This window comes from Haemorhous mexicanus, chromosome 21 (genome assembly GCF_027477595.1).
Source record: "Haemorhous mexicanus isolate bHaeMex1 chromosome 21, bHaeMex1.pri, whole genome shotgun sequence".
Classification (NCBI taxonomy): Eukaryota; Metazoa; Chordata; class Aves; order Passeriformes; family Fringillidae; genus Haemorhous; species Haemorhous mexicanus.
The window spans coordinates 2,341,730-2,351,267 of record NC_082361.1 but is presented as its reverse complement, the minus strand read 5'-3'; the positions used below and the strand labels follow the sequence as shown (position 1 = coordinate 2,351,267).

The 9,538-nt window shown below is 54.8% G+C and overlaps 1 protein-coding gene across 1 annotated transcript in view; it reads left to right on the top strand.

The window, feature by feature from the left end:
* The first annotated feature begins 323 nt into the window (after positions 1-323).
* Positions 324-9,538, top strand: part of NACC2 (NACC family member 2) — a 56,213-nt gene continuing 46,998 nt past the window's right edge. Inside the window, exon 1 of the mRNA XM_059864843.1 lies at positions 324-481. The gene's annotated coding sequence lies outside the window, so the exon portion shown is untranslated. The remainder of the gene's footprint in view (positions 482-9,538) is intronic.

The window sequence follows — 9,538 nt, the reverse complement described above, 5'->3', positions numbered from 1 at the left end:
AATATTAGAATAGAATAGAATAGAATAGAATAGAATAGAATAGAATAGAATAGAATAGAATAGAATAGAATAGAATAGAATAGAATAGAATAGAAGTAGAACACCTTCGGAGCCGAAGGCAGCAGCCCGAGCCCCGCGGTTCCCGCCCCGCTCCGGGCCGTGCCCGCCCCTCCCGCGGCCCGGGGCTGGGGGCGCGGGCCCGGGGGGGTTCGGGGTGTCCGGGCGGGTCCCGCCCCCCGCGGCTCCTCCCGCGGGTCCCCCCGGGCCGGTGCCGCCCCCCGCCCGCCCCCGCCCCGCGGGCGGCCCTGGCGCGGAGCCGCTGCCGGTGCCGGTCCCGCCGGGCCGGTCTGTGCGGCGGCTGCCGGCGCTGCTGGGCGAGGTCAGGGAAAGTCCATGTGAGGAGCGGCTGGAATCACTTCCTGCCGCCGCCCGGCCCCGCCGCGTCAGGCCCAGGGCAGCCTCGGGGGCCGGCGCCCCGCAGGTGAGCGCAGCCCCGGGACCCCGGCCCGGCCCCGACCCCCGGCCCGGCCCCGGCACCGGCTCCGGCCGCGCTCGGGGCAGCGCCGAGCCCGCATCGCCCCGGGCCGGGCCGGGCCGGGCCGGGCTGGGCTGGGCTGGGCTGGGCTGGGCTGGGGGACGCGCACATCGCGCCCTTCGCCCGGGGGTCCCGGGGGTCCCGGCCGGGGCGGGGGTGCGGGGTGGGAAGGGCAGGGCAGGGCAGGGGGACCGGGCTGTACCCCCCGGTACCCCCGTGGGAAGCGGGCTCGGGGCTTCCTGGCGGTCCTGCGGCAATGCGGGCATTGGGCTGTGCGGGAACCCCCTCGGGGGGCTGCGGGTTAGGGGTAAACGCAGGCGCGGGCTCGGACTTTGGCTCCCGGGGGAGGGAAACGCTGCGAAACGGGAGAGATTGAAATCCAAAACCCGGCCGAACCCCGAAATTGGGGTTTGGGGACTCGGGGGTGTCCCCTTGGATGGATGAGATGTGCCCCCATCCCAGCGGGGACCCCTCTGTCGCGGGGAGCTGGAGCCGCTCCGGTGGTGCAGGGTCCGGGCACGGGAGCTGGGCTCGGCCGGGGAGCGCTCCCCTGCCCGCCGCAGCCTGCTGTAGTTACAGCGCTCAAGGACTTCTCCAAACATCTTCCCTGCCCTAGGAAAAGCCAACGCCAGCGGTACATCGCGTGCTGCTCCGTCGGCCCGGCCGGCGGCGAAGTGCAGGATCACTTCCAGCCAAGTCTCCATTACCCGCCGGCTCATTAATTTGAATATTCCCTTTTTTTTTTTTTTTTTTTCTCTTCCCCTCTCTACCCCCTCCTCCTTTCCGGAGGCATTTGCGAAGCTTGTGGGCAGCTTGATGTGCTCGCTGCCTGCCAAGTGTTTGCCTCTCGCCCTGCGTAATTGAGGGGCTGGCGTGCCGGCTCACCTTCTCCAGCTGAAATATTAAACAGCAGGAGAAGCTGGGATCGGTAAACAAACCGGGATGATTGCTGCTGCTGCTGCTGCTCCGTGGGGACACTGCCCCTGGGGTCCTCGGGAGAGCCGGGGCTGCTCCGAACTGCAGCATCCCAGCACGCCTCCCCCCCAAATTCCCTGCCAGATTCACAGCCTGCTCTGAAATTCTGAAAGCTTTTAACTGAAAAGAGCAAAGCTGAGCTGTTCCTTAGCAGCTGACTTGCTGTGGCTTGCCCAGCTGAGGACAGTAAGGCTGTGACCCCAAGGTGAGGATGATGGGGGTGATAATGCTTGGATTTGAAGTAAGTGGCAAGTAGAAAAAAAATGAGGGGTCTCATCCTCTCCCTCCTGAGAGTAAATGTCCTTCTGTGGCTGTAACTGCTGTGTTTTGGGGTTTTTCCTCCTGCAGAGGCCTTTTAATTACGGCTTCACTGGGTAAAAGCTGTCGTATTGGGACAGAGGAGGGTGGGGATGGATTTCTAAAACTTAAAATTTGTCAAGAAAAAACCTCCCAAGGCGGCTGGAATGACAGAGAGTGGAGTAAAGCCAGGCATCAGGGCAGGAGCAGGGGGTCCCACGGGGGCCAGACTTGTGGTTTGTGAGTTGGTTGGGCTGTGGCTGTGCAGGGCACTGTTCCCAAAACGTTGTCCAGGGCTCCCCAAGCTTTTCCCAGATCCCCCCTCTGTTCTGAGAGATGGATGCCATTAGCCAGGATGCGTGAGTTGATGCTGGATCACTTTGGAAGTGATATTTTTGGAGCCCTCTGGCAATATAAAAGCCTTTTAGCTCCCCCAGCCATGACTGTGCTTTCCTGAGGGAGCCTGCTGGAATTGGAGGCAGATTTTGGCTCCTCTTGGCCGGTGCCAGTGACAGGGCAGCATCCCCACGCTCGGGGGGACACGGAGCATCCTCACTGCTTCTAAGTCCAGGAAAGAAAATCCCCTTCTCCTTGAGCTTGAGCCTGGCTGGAGCATCCAGGTGAGTCCCTCTGGACTGGGTTTTGGCTCAGGTCCCAGCTGGAGGTGTCAGGAGGAGCGAGGCCACTTTGTAGCATTGCTGGCCAGGGCAGAAACACCAACAGAGCTCCTGCCAGAGCCTGATCCACCCGGGGAGCTCTGGGCTGGCTCGGGAGGAACCTCCAGACTGTGCTTTCCTTCCTGGCTGGGGACACAGCCCAGCTCACCTTGGAATGGAAATATTTATTTCAGGCTGTCTTGTTGCCCAGCCTCCTGGAGGGCTGTGGGGTGGGCAGGGATGGGGTCAGAGCTGGCTCTGCTGGCACTGGGGGGACAGGGATTGGGGACAAACACCATGGAACAACCCGGGAAAGAGTGCTGGGACTCAGCTCCTGCTTTGCTCTGTGTTTAAAAATACTCGAGCCTGACAAAATGGGGTTAGAAGGAGGGTTCAGCCATGGCTTTGAGTTTTTCCAGGTTTTCTGAGCCAGCAGCTTTTCAGGTGGGGAAATAGGGTGGGATGTGCTGGGCTGAAGGGAACTGCTCCGAGACAGCTCCAGGGATGCTGAGGAGCAGGGGGGGCTGCACTCGAGTGGCTTTTCCCCCTCTCTTTTCTAACCTTTGAGTTTACTTGAATGTAATGAAAGAAATAAAACCCAGGCATGCAGCTGGAGGAAATGAAAGGGAATTGTGAGTTCCCTGCCATACCTAATGGCCAGAGCGAGCATCGAGCATCGGATCTTGCTGCAATTAGGCTTCAAATCGAGCTGAGCCTGGGCTCGGCATCCAAGAGCAGCTTCCCAGCCCATTTATTCCTCATCCAGGGAAGTGGCAGTGGATCTGATGGCCCTCAGCACCCACTGGGATGGGCACACCTACAGGAGGGCGTGTGGGGTTTTTTTATTTTATTAAATCAAGCCTGTAGAGCAATTGAGAAATAGGTGAAGCGTGCTTAAAAGAGGGTGAGGCTGTTGGTTTTCTCTACCTGACTTTATTTGCGGAGTGACAGGAATTTTGACAGGCTTTGTGTCTTTTTTAGCAAATCAAGTGTCATGCCAGGTTTGCCTGTGGATGAGATCATTTGCAAAATATGTTTCCCAGCTTGCTTCAGGCATAATTCATTGTGTCAACTGCAATTGCTCATTTGCTAGGAACTGTGATTCATTAGTGGTTTATTTTTTGTGGGGGTTTTTGTTTTTTTTTTTTTTTTTTTTAAGTTCAACTTGGTTTTGAGCAAATGTTTGGAGGCAGAACAGGCATCTGAAAATAAAAAAAAATTAAATCTTACATTCTTTGTGGCCACAAATTCTGCTGTGAAGGGAAAACTTGCTAAAATGCTGTGTTCCAGGGGAGGGAGAGGCAATCCCAGGCGAGCTCCCCGGGCAGGATTGCGCTCGGCTGTGTCATGTGGTTACTCCTAAATGGGGACGGAGGTAATAAAAATCAGACTGCTGGGACAGAGGATGGAGGCAGAGTGTGGAGCTTCCTCCTTCTCCCTGCTGGGGGTTCAGCCCTGGGAAGGATCCCACGGATCCAGGCTGGGCTGGACAGGAGGGTTGGGGGATGCTGGTGCTGTTGGGACAGTGGTGACGAGAGCAGCTCTTTGGTAGCTGTGAGCAAGACCCCCTGAAAGCTCCTGGCTGAATGGATAAAATGAAGATAAATAGCCCTTGGCACAGGTTTTGTGCTGTGTGTGTTCCCGGGGCTGCTCGCAGCCGGCGCAGTTTGGCCTCAGGCTTTTCAGAGGTCCTCACATCAGGCTTCTCACAGAGTTTTGCCTGTCAAGTACATTTTTTGGTGTTGCATTTCCTATGAAGACAAGTATTTCAGTGAGTTTTTTTCCCCCTAGGTGGGTGGATGGGGTGGGGGGGGGCAGGAATTGCAGCCACAAACTACCCAACACTAACAGCCTATGTGGGCTGAATAAATTGATACACTTTTTGCCAAAAGATTGAATTTATTTTTTTTTCATAAAACATCTAAGTGATTATGAAACGTACATTTAAGCATAAATAACTTGACAGCTTGTTTTTTTTTTTTCCCCGTGCAACAATTCTCTATAAAGCACTCTTAAAATGTTTCAGGTTTTTTTTTTTTTTTTCCTTGAATATTTGTGCATTCTCTCTGGTTTTTAACTGATAAAAGACTTTTACAAGCCAGAAAAAATTGGGAAAGGGGGAGAGAGAGCACAGGAACGTGGGGAGTCTGCTGACTTCTGGCGCGCCGGCGCCGTGCCCAGGCCCTGCCAGTTTGCTGCGAGCCCAGTGCCAGGAGCCAAGGGCAGCAGAGCGTGAGCAGAGGGAGGTGGCTCCATCACAGTGACCATATATAGTCACTGGGACGAGATTAAACCCTTCACCTCCCCGCTGTCATCCCCAGGGCCGTGAAGCCATGACCAGGATCTGTTCATCATTCCTTAGGAAATCCCTCCTTTCCCCCTGCAGCATCTCTGGGCAGCCATCCGGGCTCCTCTGCATGGTCAGGGCTCCTCTGCATGGTCAGGGCTCCTCTGCATGGGTGGACTGGGGGACAGCAGCCAGGGGTTTTTCATCCTGGCGTGTCTGGGGGCTGGATTTCAGCAGCACAGCCTGTGCAGGGAGCTGGGGGCTCAGTGAGGTGGAGGTGGAGGAGGGTCCTGCCAGCTCTGGCTCTGCTCCACGCAGCGTTCCTGCCGTGGTACCCACTGGGAAGCATATGGCAGCCTGGGATATATATATACATTTGTGTGGGGGGACATGTTTTACATGCCAGTTCTCCCTGTCATAGGACAAACATTTACACTTGGATTATAGGAAGCATTAGGGAAACAGGAGAGAACATCAATGCTTGCAGGGAGGCTGTAGGAGAGGCTGGGCAGGGCTGACAGGGGGAAGGGGTGATGATGTTTTGGCCCTCCTGAGCTTTGTGGGGTTATGCTGCACAGAGGGGAAACGTGAGACATCAGTAAAGGGCTGGTGTTTCATGGTGTGCCATGCAGAAGGCAATGGCCAGGTGCCCAGAGGAAATGGGGAGTGAGGGTTTATCCATTTGAAGGTGGATAAAAGGATTTGCTTTCCAGGGGAAGAGGCAGATGGGGCTTGCTGGGGAGCTTCCAGTGGGATGCATGAGCCTGGCTGCCCTGGGGGAGTGCAGACCCCTCCTGGCAGAGGCACTGCTCCATGGCTGAGATCCTGTGGGATGAAATCCCCACAAGCAGGAGTAACCTCTTTCCTCAGGTGCCCCTTCACTGGAAACCTCCCTCAGCACCTCACCAGCTGCAGAAACCTGAAAAGGTTTAAATGAGTAGGATAATGTGCATTTTGGTTATTCTGTTGTGGCTGGAATCACATCCTCATGGCAAACTTAGGGATTATGATTTCCTAATGGGCGTAAGGAGGCTTTGAATCCCTCTGAGTGCATTTTCTCCCTTCTAAGAGGTTCTGATGGACTGGGAAGGAAAACTTTGTGGGTTTTGCATCACCCCTGCAGCTTGGCCACAGGGCAGGTGACAGAGCCATATCTCTGTCTCATTTCTACAAACCGAAGTTGTTTAAAACTTCATCTGTCTGCTCCCCAATTATCTGCTCCTTCTGTGCCTCCGTTTATCCATGCTAACATCATCAATACATGCCCATGCTTAATGAAACATTATTGCTTAGGTTTAATTGTCTTCTAATTAAGTAAAATAAAATTTTGCACGGCGGTTGCAACAGCATCTTTCCTGTCTGGGAATTCTGCTGTGCCTGGGGTGCCTGAGCCCAGGGAGTGGTGACAGCCACAGCAGTGCCATGCCATGGAGAGGGGCATGGCCAGCAGCAGCAGCCTCCTGCCCTGAACCTGCTGCTCCTCTCTGTCACCCTGGTTAAATCTGATTAATTGCCAGCTTTTCTTTTTGATAAACCTCTGCATTTGGTAAAGCTGCTGGGGTTGTTGCTTTATTTTCTTTTTCCATAAAACTGCTAAGTGATTATGAAATGTACATTTAAGCATAAGTAACTTGACAGGTTGGGGTTTTTTCCCCCTGAAAGACACAATGTGGGGCTGTGCTGAGCACCTGGGGAAAGTGTCTCTGTTCAAAGTCAGGGCGTGCAAGTGTAGGGCTGAATTTTTGACTCTTGTCTGAGCACAGTTTCTACTCTTAATGCATCATTAACATGGTTTTCTGCATTTCATTCAGTTCCCATTACAGCACTCAGTTCCGTCTGTTAATTTTGGTATGTTGATATTTTTGTTGTCAGCAGTTTTTCTTTTTTTTTTTTTCTTTTTTGAAGCATATAAAAACCATTAGTGTGAAAGAAGATTAAAAAGATACATTACAATTAAAATGTTAATGAAATCGGCATCATACAACTTTTGAAACCATTTAGGCATTAATCTTTCTTGGTCTCATGTCCATTAACTCGGGCGATTCTTATTCCACACTGACCCCTGCTGAGAGAGTCGTGCTATAATTGGATTTTAAGAACTGGGGGGAAGAAAAGCAGGGAGAGAGAAAAGCCTCGGAAAGAAGTGGAAGTTGGGAAGGTTGCCTTGGCTTTCTGCGTGGTGTCCATGGAAATGAACCCAACACATCCCAGCCCTGTGGCTCCATCACTCCCCAGTGGGGTGTTCCCCCCAGGTCATGGCTGGGAATGTGGGAATGCCGGGGTCAGGGGCTGGGGCGGAGCTCTGGGAAGCTCCAGAAGCTCCAGAAGGTCCAGGCTGGGCTCCTGCAGGGCTCTGGCTGTCACGGTGACCTTGGGCAGGACACGAGCACCAGACTCTGCTTTGGTTGATCCCAGTGTAACGTGAGCAGGGCCAGGGCAGGATGGTGAGAGGCCTTTTTAAGGCCCTGGGAGGAAGGGAATGGGAGAGCAGCAAGGAATCGTTTGTCATTATTGCTTCAGCCTTCCCCAGTTCCTCCAAAATAGTATTTCTGCATTTTATCTGTTTGGGTTTGGTTTTTTGGTTTTTTTTTTTTTGAGAGGCTCTTTTTCAGCTTACACAATATTTGAATTGGGACCAGCCCCCCTCCCCAGGCGAAAGAGGAGGATTGACTAACTCACAGGCTGTGCAGTGAATCCAGCACCAGGACCTCTTGACTCAGCTCCCAGGATCTGTGCCATGGCTGCATCAGGGCCATGGGCTGTGCTCAGCCCCTCCAGGGCTCCAGCCCATCCAGAACACTCTGTGCTGGTCAGTCCCAGCCTTACACACTCCTGGACGCCTTCTCCAGAGCCCAAGAACTTTACACCTCCTGTGGGACGTTGGATCAATTGAAGGGCAGGTCCTTTAGGGAAGAGCAGTGTCCTTGCCAGCGTGGGGAAGGGTTTGGGGTTTTTGGGAGGGTGGGTGTGCTGCTGTGCAGGCAGTGATGCACCTCAGGACTGGCTGAGCTGCAAGTCAAGGGATGAGCACATCCAGCTGAGGGAGGAGTGGAGTACCAGCCCAGCTTGTGTTTATGCTGCAAGCATGAATTTTTATTTAGATTTTTTTTTTTTTTTAAAGCAGAAAGCTGAACAGATCCGTGCGAGCCACAGAGCTGCCACCTCCCAGGCACTCACGGCAGGCAGGAGAGGAGAGGAGAGGAGAGGAGGGATGGCTGGGCTGGGCTGGCCAGGGAGCCCAGGGGAGCTGAAACAGGGACCTGGAACATCTGCAGGGCTGGGGAGAGCAGCAGAACTCTGGGCTGGGGAGAGCAGAGCAGGAGAACTCTGGGCTGGGGGAGAAGAGAGCAGGAGAACTCTGGGCTGGGGAGAGCAGAGCAGCAGAACTCTGGGCTGGGGAGAAGAGAGCAGCAGAACTCTGGGCTGGGGAGAAGAGAGCAGCAGAACTCTGGGCTGGGGAGAAGAGAGCAGCAGAACTCTGGGCTGGGGAGGGCAGAGCAGCAGAACTCTGGGCTGGGGAGAAGAGAGCAGGAGAACTCTGGGCTGGGGAGAAGAGAGCAGCAGAACTCTGGTCTGGGGAGGGCAGAGCAGCAGAACTCTGGGCTGGGGGAGAAGAGAGCAGGAGAACTCTGGGCTGGGGAGAGCAGAGCAGCAGAACTCTGGGCTGGGGAGAGCAGAGCAGCAGAACTCTGGGCTGGAGAGAGCAGAGCAGCAGAACTCTGGGCTGGGGAGAGCAGAGCAGCAGAACTCTGGGCTGGGGAGAGCAGAGCAGCAGAACTCTGGGCTGGGGAGAGCAGAGCAGCAGAACTCTGGGCTGGAGAGAGCAGAGCAGCAGAACTCTGGGCTGGGGAGAGCAGAGCAGCAGAACTCTGGTCTGGGGGAGAAGAGAGCAGGAGAACTCTGGGCTGGGAAGAGCAGAGCAGCAGAACTCTGGGCTGGGGAGAGCAGAGCAGCAGAACTCTGGGCTGGGGAGAGCAGAGCAGCAGAACTCTGGGCTGGAGAGAGCAGAGCAGGAGAACTCTGGGCTGGGGAGGGCAGAGCAGCAGAACTCTGGGCTGGGGAGAGCAGAGCAGCAGAACTCTGGTCTGGGGAGAAGAGAGCAGCAGAACTCTGGTCTGGGGAGAGCAGAGCAGCAGAACTCTGGGCTGGGGAGGGCAGAGCAGCAGAACTCTGGTCTGGGGAGAGCAGAGCAGCAGAACTCTGGGCTGGCAGTGGCCTGGGGCTGGTTCAAGCTGGGGGCAGTGAGCCGTGCAGCACAGAGCGTGCTGCTGGCACTGCATCACAGGGACCAGCACTGGGCACCCCAGCTGGGGAAGGGCTTCTTGGAGCTCTGCAGTGCCTCTGCACACACAGCAGAGCCTGGCCTTTAATTGTTTTGCTCCCTTTTTATGTGGGTAGAAAAAAAATACAATAATTTATAGCGGTGTTGTTTTGCTGTCGAGGCATCGCGTGAATTTATAACCTGGGAGAATTGGGGATGGGGATCCAAAATTGTCAGAGAATGGCAGGGATGGGGGAGGCCTTGCCAGAGTGGGAGCCATCCTTGTCCCAGCTCAGCTGGTCAGATGAACTGGGGGTGTATTCTGCAACAGGGGTTGTGCCTTGGGGTGAAACCAGCAGCATTTGTGCCAGTCAAGCTAAATGACTTTCCCTTAGGGGAAGGGAAAGTTCTAAGCCAGGAAGAGGGAGCAAGGAAAAGCAGCCCTGGATGTTCCCAGTGAATTTTCTGGCCTAGCACACAGGTGGGATTTCTGGCAGGATGAATTTCTGTGCTGCAGGCTGAGTGAG